This window comes from Lactuca serriola, chromosome 9 (assembly GCF_051521515.1).
Source record: "Lactuca serriola cultivar US96UC23 chromosome 9, Lser_US96UC23_V15, whole genome shotgun sequence".
Taxonomy (NCBI): domain Eukaryota; kingdom Viridiplantae; phylum Streptophyta; class Magnoliopsida; order Asterales; family Asteraceae; genus Lactuca; species Lactuca serriola.
This window is the reverse complement of record NC_136416.1, coordinates 54,012,191-54,021,817: the sequence shown is the minus strand read 5'-3', so window position 1 is coordinate 54,021,817 and position 9,627 is coordinate 54,012,191. Positions and strand designations below refer to the sequence as shown.

At 33.2% G+C, this 9,627-nt stretch overlaps 1 long non-coding RNA gene across 1 annotated transcript; it reads left to right on the top strand.

Annotated features, from left to right (window-relative positions):
• Positions 1-5,338: 5,338 nt before the first annotated feature.
• On the top strand, positions 5,339-6,369 carry LOC145073854 (uncharacterized). The gene is made up of 3 exons (XR_013691566.1): positions 5,339-5,410; positions 5,539-5,751; positions 5,854-6,369. It is a non-coding gene; the product is annotated as an uncharacterized LOC145073854 (long non-coding RNA).
• The last annotated feature ends 3,258 nt before the right edge of the window (positions 6,370-9,627 follow it).

Sequence of the window (9,627 nt, the reverse complement as noted above, 5' to 3'; positions counted from 1 at the left end):
AGAGGTTAGGGAGGTTAGATTTGAGGTTCTTTGGCTTGCTTATGGCATAAAAATGTAAACTTGATGATTTATATGGCTCCATGCATGAGTTAAGACCCTTGGAAAGGTCTTAATGTGTTAGAATGGATTTTTGGGAGCATATTAGGCATACAAGGGCATAAAGTTGCCAACTTTATGCCTTAGGGCCCTTAAAACGTTTAAGATCTGAAATTTGAATGAAAGGTCTGCATGCATTAAGGACTTAATGGAGTTGGATGCAGGTCATAGTGTACCCTGGGCGTACTCTGATTGTACGATGCGTGTACAACCCCTAAGCCTAGTATGCTAAGCGTACTGAAGAGGTACATTGGGCGTACGCTCTCAGAAAGCTTTGGGCCTTCTGTGGACTTCGAACCTTTGGGCCCTAATTGTTTTGGGTCGGACTTGCTGGTGTTATGGGCTTGAATTTATCATTTGGGCCAATGTTGGTATGATTGAGCCTATTAGTTCTTGTGGCCCAATATAGAATTGGACTTGATGCTATGCCCATTAGTGAAGGGGAAACTTTTGGGTCATCATGGAGGGACTTGGAGTTAGGATTTTGGGCACTTTGACTATATTTAGTTATAATCCTAATTAGAGTTATTTTTATGTTTGTTTAGTGTGAGATTTTGGATTGGTAGTCGAGCATCTATTGATTTCGGCAGACTGACGTGAGTCTTCTCACTATACCAATGAGTCGAAGGCACCAATGCCGACCCATTACTGTTGGATTAGGTGTCTAAGCCCATAACTATAATTGGTATGTACTTGAATTGATAGCAACACGGTCTTTTTGGGTTGCCCTCAAACCTAGCAACCGGACAATGAAATTATGAAAGGAGAGATATTAATTTATTATAAGATTAATAAATTAATATAAATGAATTTATTAATATGTTAAAAGATTAATATATTAATAAGAAATTATTTTTTAGTTAGTTGTTAGCCAGAAATTAATTAGAATTAATTTCAGGGTTAAAAGAATTAATTATAAGGTGCAGGGACTAGTTTGCAATTATATAATAGTTGAGTGGAAGGCTCTAGAACCCCCTTGGATAAGGGTGGATGAAATCTTTAGGGGAAACCCTAATAATTTTGTCCATAGGGGCTTGGATAAGGCCCTTGGGTTTGCTTAGGTCCTAAGCAAAGGATAACTAGGGTTTCCCCTAAACCCTAGATCCCTCAGCTATATAAGGAGCCTCCTGGTTCATGTTTTGGTCACTCTTTTCTTTTGAAGAAACCCTAAGGGCCGAAATTTTGCATACTCCCTCTCCCCTCTCTCCTCTACTTTCCTTCTTGCTAGTTTGGGTGTGATTCCATTATAGGCATTACACTTGTGGTGCTAAGCTTCCAAGAAGATCAAGATCAAGATCAAGGGAATTATCAATTGTTTACTATAACAATTGAAAGGTATGTAAATACTAAACCCTAGTTTGTAAATTTCGATTATAGCCTCTCTCCTCTAGGGTTCTTGTTTTGCAATTCAAAGTAGTATGTTCAATAGATAAAACATAGATCCAAAGTAGGTTACATGTGAACTTAGGAATTGTTTTCTAGTTTATTTGTTTTACCTAAAACCCATCAATTACTTGTTATGAGATTTCAATAGTTGAATATGCAATGGTCTTGTTATTTAGTATGTTATGACTTATATGAATACCATGGGGGGAGCCCATGGCACTTGGCAAAGACCATGGAGGGAGCCCATGACACATGGGTGTAAGACCATGGGGGTAGCCCATGGCATTCCGGGTCAAGACCATGTAGGGAGTCCATGACAAACATATATGTATGTTGCATGACATTATTTGGTTATATGTTTGTGTATTTTGGGGAACTCACTAAGCGTTTCCTTATAGTTTGTTGGGTGTTTCAAGTACTTCAGGGTCTAAGGGCAAGGGCCCAGTTTAATGGCGCATCAAGCATTCTCCAACATTCTACATTCATTGTTTTAGATACTCTAACTTTATGGACATAAGTTTATGTAATGAGATTTTGGGAAGACAAATATGATTGTGATTTCTGAATATCAAATGAAAAATTTTATCTAAATTTTTGAGCTGTTACATTTTCCACTTTGGCTTGGCCCACAATACATCTCAAATCATAGAGCTATTGTTTTTGATTTTGCTCAAGGTGCTCATTATGTGAATGTTGATTAACAAGGAGCGTATCTAATGCTTATTATTTTGCCACTTTGACATTACTACAATTCAACATGGTTTGTTGGATGGAAAACCGTTTATGTTGTATGACTGAATTCCTATATTTTTCCAGCTACACCATACAATTATTGTAATACTTCTATATTTGAATTATGTGACGATTACTAAAATCAAATTTATACTTTACTATGTATGGCTCTTGCAATCTCAATAAATAAAATAAATTTGTGTAATAATATAAGAATTGTTATTAGTTATTATATGATTACATCAATATGTTAGGTCTCACTGATTTGACATGTGTCGTGAAATATTTAATATGGATAAAATGATATGAAGAACGAAATGTCTAATGATTAATTGATCATAAATAAATAATTGATAACAAAATGATTAACTTTTTGATGTTTCATAAGGATTTGAGTTTTGTAAATAGATCCCATCATTACCGTCTCACTATTTCATCAACATGTTTGAATAGTTTCAAAACATACCTTTTAGTTTTTAGATTTTTAATTTAAATTCTAAGAATGGTTCATCTATTTAAAATTTATAAATAAAATATATATTTATATGTATTCACTATCAAACATATGTTATCGTAAAGTTTTAATTTGTTTAGGTGCCGTAAAATTTTAAAAATAACAAAAACAAATGTTTACATACGACACAAATATCCAAAACGTGACAAAAGATAGATTTTGTGGATTTCATACAATAGTTATGTCTCTCGGTTATAGTCAAGATGATTAGTGTAAAATTCGATCAGATTTACACAATAATTTGTCAGGGCACCGCAACGAGTTCGCTCTGATTTATAATAACGATTTAAACATCATAAGTCACTCAATGAATTTCTATTGATCATGTTTTGCTCTAAGAGACCGTTGGTTGATTATGTTGTACATAGAGTTTTTCATTGCTAACAAGTACGGTATAATTATTCATTTTCTAAGTAAAGATGGTCCGTCAACATGTTTTCCACTTTGGCTTGGGCCGCAATACATCTCAAATCATGGAGTTATTGTTATCGATTTTGTTCAAGGTGCTCATTATGTGAATGTTGATTTACAAGGAACGTATCTAATGTCTATTATTTTTCTGCTTTGGCGTTATTACAATTCGACACGGTGAGTTGAATGGAAAACCATTTATGTTGCTTGACTGAATTCTTATATTCCTCCATCTACACTATACAATAATTGTAATACTTCTATATTTGAATTATCTGACGATTAATAAAATCAAATTTCATAGGTCTTGCAATGTATAGGTCTTGCAATCTCAATAAATAAAATAAATTTGTGTAATAATATTAGAATGAGGTATATTTATTACATTAGTTTATAACCCGTAGGAACCACGGTTATAAAATTAATTAAACTTTTATAATAAAAAATTATAATTATTAATCAGTTATTTTAAATAAGTCATTTTAAATAAATTATTAATTAAGAGATATATCAAATTTTTAAAGTTATTATAACTTCAAATTTAACATATAATTAGAAAATGTAAATTTGAATTTTGAAATGAATTGCCTAATATATTTACATAACACATGACATAATATTAATAAAGAGTTGTATTAGAGTGACACTTGACAAAAGAAGATTAAAACTATTCATTTATTTGAATAGAGATTAATTAATATGTTTAGGTCTCATATTATAAAAAAAATATCAAATCACACATTGAAAGTTGTTCATCTTTTTTTTTTCTTTTTTTTCTTTTTTTACTTTTTATATAATCACTGTAGTAAAAAATCTCATAAAATATCATTGTATAACATTTTTTTCATGGTATCATATTTAACATGAGCAATAAAATATCACAGTGACTACGATGGAAATCTTCTAGATATATTTCAAATAATTTCAATTAAAATGTTAATGCTATGTGTTTTATTTTAAGTAATACTATAAATTCAAATGCATTTTCAATAAAGTTTATTCTCATTAAATTTTAACGATATGTTTTATTGCTTTAAGTTTATATTTTAATTTCCAACCAATCTATCGTTTCTCTAACTTGTTTCTAATCTATATATATATATATATATATATATATATATATATATATATATATATATATATATATATATATATATATATCCGTTATTGATTTGGATGTGTATGTTCATTTATTTCCGTATGGTTCTTAATTTAGATATTCATGCCCATTTATGTTCGTTTTTTTTCGTATATGTTTGAATATAACAACCGACCAATTTATAGTTTATGACGTTTAGCATATTAGCGGACATAACAACAAATAATGAAACACAATGCATAGCTAGCTAATAGTTCAACCAAGAACAAACAATATATAATTCATATACACTTATGAATCAAATTCCAAATGAATTCCCCTGCATCACACACATAGAAAACATGACTTGAGATGGAAAACAATGTATAATGTTTGATTGGATGTTTCTATTCCTTCAAATTCCCCACATTGTAATTGTAATATTCTTAGAATTATGTTATCTGACACTTGTTAAAAAAGAATTATACTTTATTACATGTGGTTCTTGATTTGAATATTTATGTTTGTTCGTTTATTTACATATGGTTCTTGACACTTGTAAGTTGTAAGTGTATCATAACTTATAAAAGAACATAAAAAAAAATATGTTTTTGATCAATAAAATGAAATAGTATTTAAGACCGACAAATAAATTGTCAAAACACAAGACCAAAAAATAAATAATTTGTGTTTGACACGATTATTTATACTTAGACAAAACAAATCAATAATGTATTTACACTTACTATAGAAATATTACATACAAAGAGTTTATATTATGTTAATACAATAAAATAATAAGGGTATGAAATAAATTTTTGAAAACTAAAAGGTACATTTTTAAATACATACATAATTAGAAGGGCCAAAAATAAAAGTGTATCTTATGTACATAAATGGTTTCTTTAATTTAAGGGTAAACATAATCAATCACTTATTGAAAATTCTTTATAGAGATCAATTATTTCATCGTCCAGTTGGAATATTGTCGTGTATATAGATAAATCATTGGAAAACGTGGATCTCATGAAATGTTTTAGACATGGATCTCATGAAATATTTTAGATATATATATATATATATATATATATATATATATATATATATATATATATATATAGGCTAGATGAACAACTTCAGAGTTTCATAAGGAACATCGTCCAACTTATCTGAAATACAGGCCAAGCAAAATGGTACATACTTTCACCATATTCTGAGAGTTTGTTTTTTTATATTTGAGAATGTTGGGTTTACATTGTTTCTTCATTGCTATAATTCTTTCAACTCTTTTAGTAATATTTTATTTCTGATCCATATGCAGGAAACCAGTGCCACATACATATGGGGTACACCTTAGGGAGGTAAAGGTGGAGAAAACGTCTGGCAATTCATAATACCTGATGGTGGTAGTCTTGCAGGGTTAACTATTAGTAGTGGAGACGTTGTAAATTCCATCCGCTTTGCTTACAAGGATCAGTATGGCTTTACGCTTACTTCTCAACACTTCGGTGGCGATGGTGGCTCATCTAATACGGTAAACTTTGAATTCATCTGTAACATATACACATAAGTATCGAACTTAAGTTCTTATTTTATAATTAGTATATCAATCATGATATTTATATTTCGGCTTTAGATCACCTTCGCTGATGGTGAGTTCCTCATCGGGATTAGTGGACGTGTTGGATTTATTAACAATTTAACAGTGATTACGTCATTGTCTTTCGAGACCAACAACTACACTTATGGGCCATACGGCACAAACCCTGGGACTGATTTCTCGTTTGGGGTCACAAATGGTAAGTTTTCCGGATTTTATGGAAGGTGTGGGCTTTACGTGGACTCTTTGGGTGTCATTCTTCAGCCGAAAACATGATATATGACACATCATGCATGCTTGTGTTTGATGGAAACAAATGTTAAATGGTTCTTTTCGTTTCGTCTTCTAAATGTGCTACTCATATATATATTTATTTTATATATTTTAAGATCGTATCTGGTTTCTTTAGTGTGACACTAGAAAAATAAGGTCGGAGTTACAGTTACAATTACAATAAGCACCCTTGTGCATTTGGTTTTTCATGTACTCCTATGTATCCTTTCATATATGTAACTATATAAAAAATCAATATACAAGTATAGTATATGCCTATATTTGTTGCTCAAGGGAACATCTAAGGTGGGTTTATGTCATCAAAACTCTTTTTACGTTAACTTAACATACAATCTGTAAAATTCTCAAAACAAATTTTGTTATTTACTAGTCGATGAAAGTAAAATAATGACTATGCCACTACTCAAAACTGACTCAATATTTCCGACAGCCAAATTTGTCCGCATATATGAAATATGGGGAATATTTAAACAAAAGGATGTTATTAAAACTTGTGAACCAAGATAAAAGAAATAAGAAGAGGACGAATTGCACTGATTAATTCCTTTTTTCTTCTTGTGAACATGCATGTACAAAGCTCACAAAAAGAAATAAACTTGGTGCGCTGTTATTGGATAAACAAAAACGAATTTGACATCTATATATATATACTAAAACAAATAGAATCTTATTCTAATACCAAATCTAGGAAAAACAACACTTATACTAAGGTAATCAAAATTTTCTAAAATGCCCTTATTTGAATTAGACAAAACCAAATCCAAAAATAATTTTTTTCTTATAAACCGATTAATCCAACAATCACCCCTTAATCTGTTTGATCATAATGCTCATTCAGAATAGTGTTTAATCAACATCTTTTCAAACCATCTTGATTCAAGAATTTCTTGGACACCCATCCTCCATCCCGGTCACACCTAAAGTCTTCTCTCAACCATTTTGATTGTGTACAACACGTGTAATATGTAACATAACATCCCGTTGGACACGTTCAGTACCATCTCGACCTTTCCTGGATCCTTGAACTCTTGACTAGTGGAGGGTCGTTAGCCGAACGGGTAGGATAGGATGAAACCTTCCATTATAAGTATAATGAAGTATACAAAGTAACTAAATACTCTCATAAATTCCCAAATCATAGTTACTTTAGGAAAAATGTGAAATTGTATGCTAATCCATGAAATGACACTTTGTACCCTTGCCGAGACGTTAGTGGAGCGTGTGTGGTTAACCGACACACTAATTTGGGGTTGGCATTGGTGGCAAAGGGTGGCTCGATGTTTGTCATAGATCAATGGAGCGTGTGTGGATAACCGACACATTGATTAGGTGATAGTAGCATTGAGTGCACCACATGATTCGTATGGTTATTCACACCTTGTTTGTGATCCTCGGCATCCCAGTCACAAATAATAGGGCATAATTAAGATTAAACATGCAATTGAAAAGTTCAATGAATCTCAAAAGATCTAGGAGTTTTAATTCATTCAAAATTTAAACTTCCTTTTCGTTTTTCATGGTGGAAATTGTAAATCGTCATTTACCTACCTTCAAATATTCTACGACTAGATTACGACATCCCTCTTCTAGGTTGTAGAGTATTGTGTTGGATCCTAGCTTGATGTTGTTGGGTTTTGAGCATTCTAACACTTCCTAAGTGTACATGCAACCCTAATAACCTTGGATCTATGTTTGTCTAATAATCATGCAAAATTGAATTCCAAGGTTATATTCCTATCTAGCATACATGGGGAACAATTTTTAACTTGAATGAAATATAGAATAACATACCTTGTTGTTGCTTATGATCCTTGAAACCTTGTGAGCCTAGCACCCCAAGTGTGATGCCTCAAATGCTACACACAACACCAAATGCTTTTGGAATGACTTTTGAGAGAATACACACTTCTAAAATTGGCCTAGCCCTCTTGTTTCTTATGTGTAGCCGATTTTGGTGGAGAATGGGTTTCTTATATAGTGTTGACACATCTAGACCTCTGCAACCAATGATGACAGTCTTGATTCATACCTACTTCCGACATATGACCGACTGTGGAGGTTTGAATAATATGTTATACCAAACAAAATTATTCTGGAAGTCAAAACATGCAAAAGAAATATAGTAAACGATCGACAAGATATAGCAACACTTTACTCATAAATAAAACACCTTTTATTCATCATCTAATGTCAATTACACTTTACAAATTTCGAGGTTGTCTAACTACTAAATCTAATATCATCCTTCAGCCCTATGCTCCGAGCATGCTGGAGATGCTTAACCTGAGTCAGTCCCTTCGTGAGGGGATCTGCTGGATTCTCATCCGATGATACCCTCTTTGCCATGAGGAGTCATTCTTCTATTCGGTGTCTGATGAAATGGTATTTTCTGTCGATATGTCTGGATCTCCCGTGATCCCTTGGTTCCTTGGCTATGGCAACAACACTTTCACTATCACAGAAAATTTCCATTGGCTCTTTAATAGCTGGTACAACTCCAAGGTCTCCAATGAAGTTCTTCAACCATATTACTTCCTTTGCTGCCTCGCTAGCTGCAATATACTCTGATTCGCAAGTTGAATCAACCACTGTCTCTTGCTTGGAACTCTTCCAATAAATTGCTCCTTCGTTTAGGGTAAAGACCCAGCCTGACTGAGAGCGGAAATTATCCCTATCAGTCTGAAAGCTAGCATCACTATACCCTACAACTCTTAAGTCATCACTCCCACCGAGGGTAAGGACCCAGTCCTTAGTCCTCCGTAGGTACTTGAGGATATTCTTTACCGCAGTCCAGTGTGCCTTGCCAGGGTTCCCCTGATACCTGCTAACAATGCTCAAGGCAAAGGGTACATCAGGTCGAGTACACGCCATAGCATACATGATCGATACTACAGCCGAAGCATAAGGTATTTGACTCATTTCTGCTATCTTAGCCTCAGTACTAGGGCTTTGTGTCTTACTCAGTCTGGCGTTACTCTAGATGGGTAACTCTCCTTTCTTGAAGTCCTGCATGCTGAATCTCTTCAGCACTTTATCCAAGTAGGTACTCTGAATAAGTCCAATTAGTCTTTTACTCCGGTCTCTCAAGATCCTTATCGCTAGAATATAGGCAGCTTCTCCTAGGTCATTCATAGAGAAACACTTCCCAAGCCAGGACTTAACTTCCTGCAGAGTTGGGATGTCATTTTGTATGAGTAGTATGTCATCCACATATAACACCAAAAAGCTAACTATACTCCCACTAGCCTTGACATATACACAAAATTCATCTTCACTCCTAGAAAAGACAAATTCTTTGACTTTCTCATCAAAGAAAAGATTCCATCTGTGAGGTGCTTGCTTTAACCCATAAATGGATTTCTCAAGCTTACACACTCTATTAGGGTACTCTGTATTGACAAAACCCTCTGGTTGACTCATGTAAACATCCTCAGCCAACTTTCCATTAAGTAAAGCGGTTTTGACATCCATTTGCTTTATTTCATAGTCATGAAATGCGGCTATGGCTAACAGAAC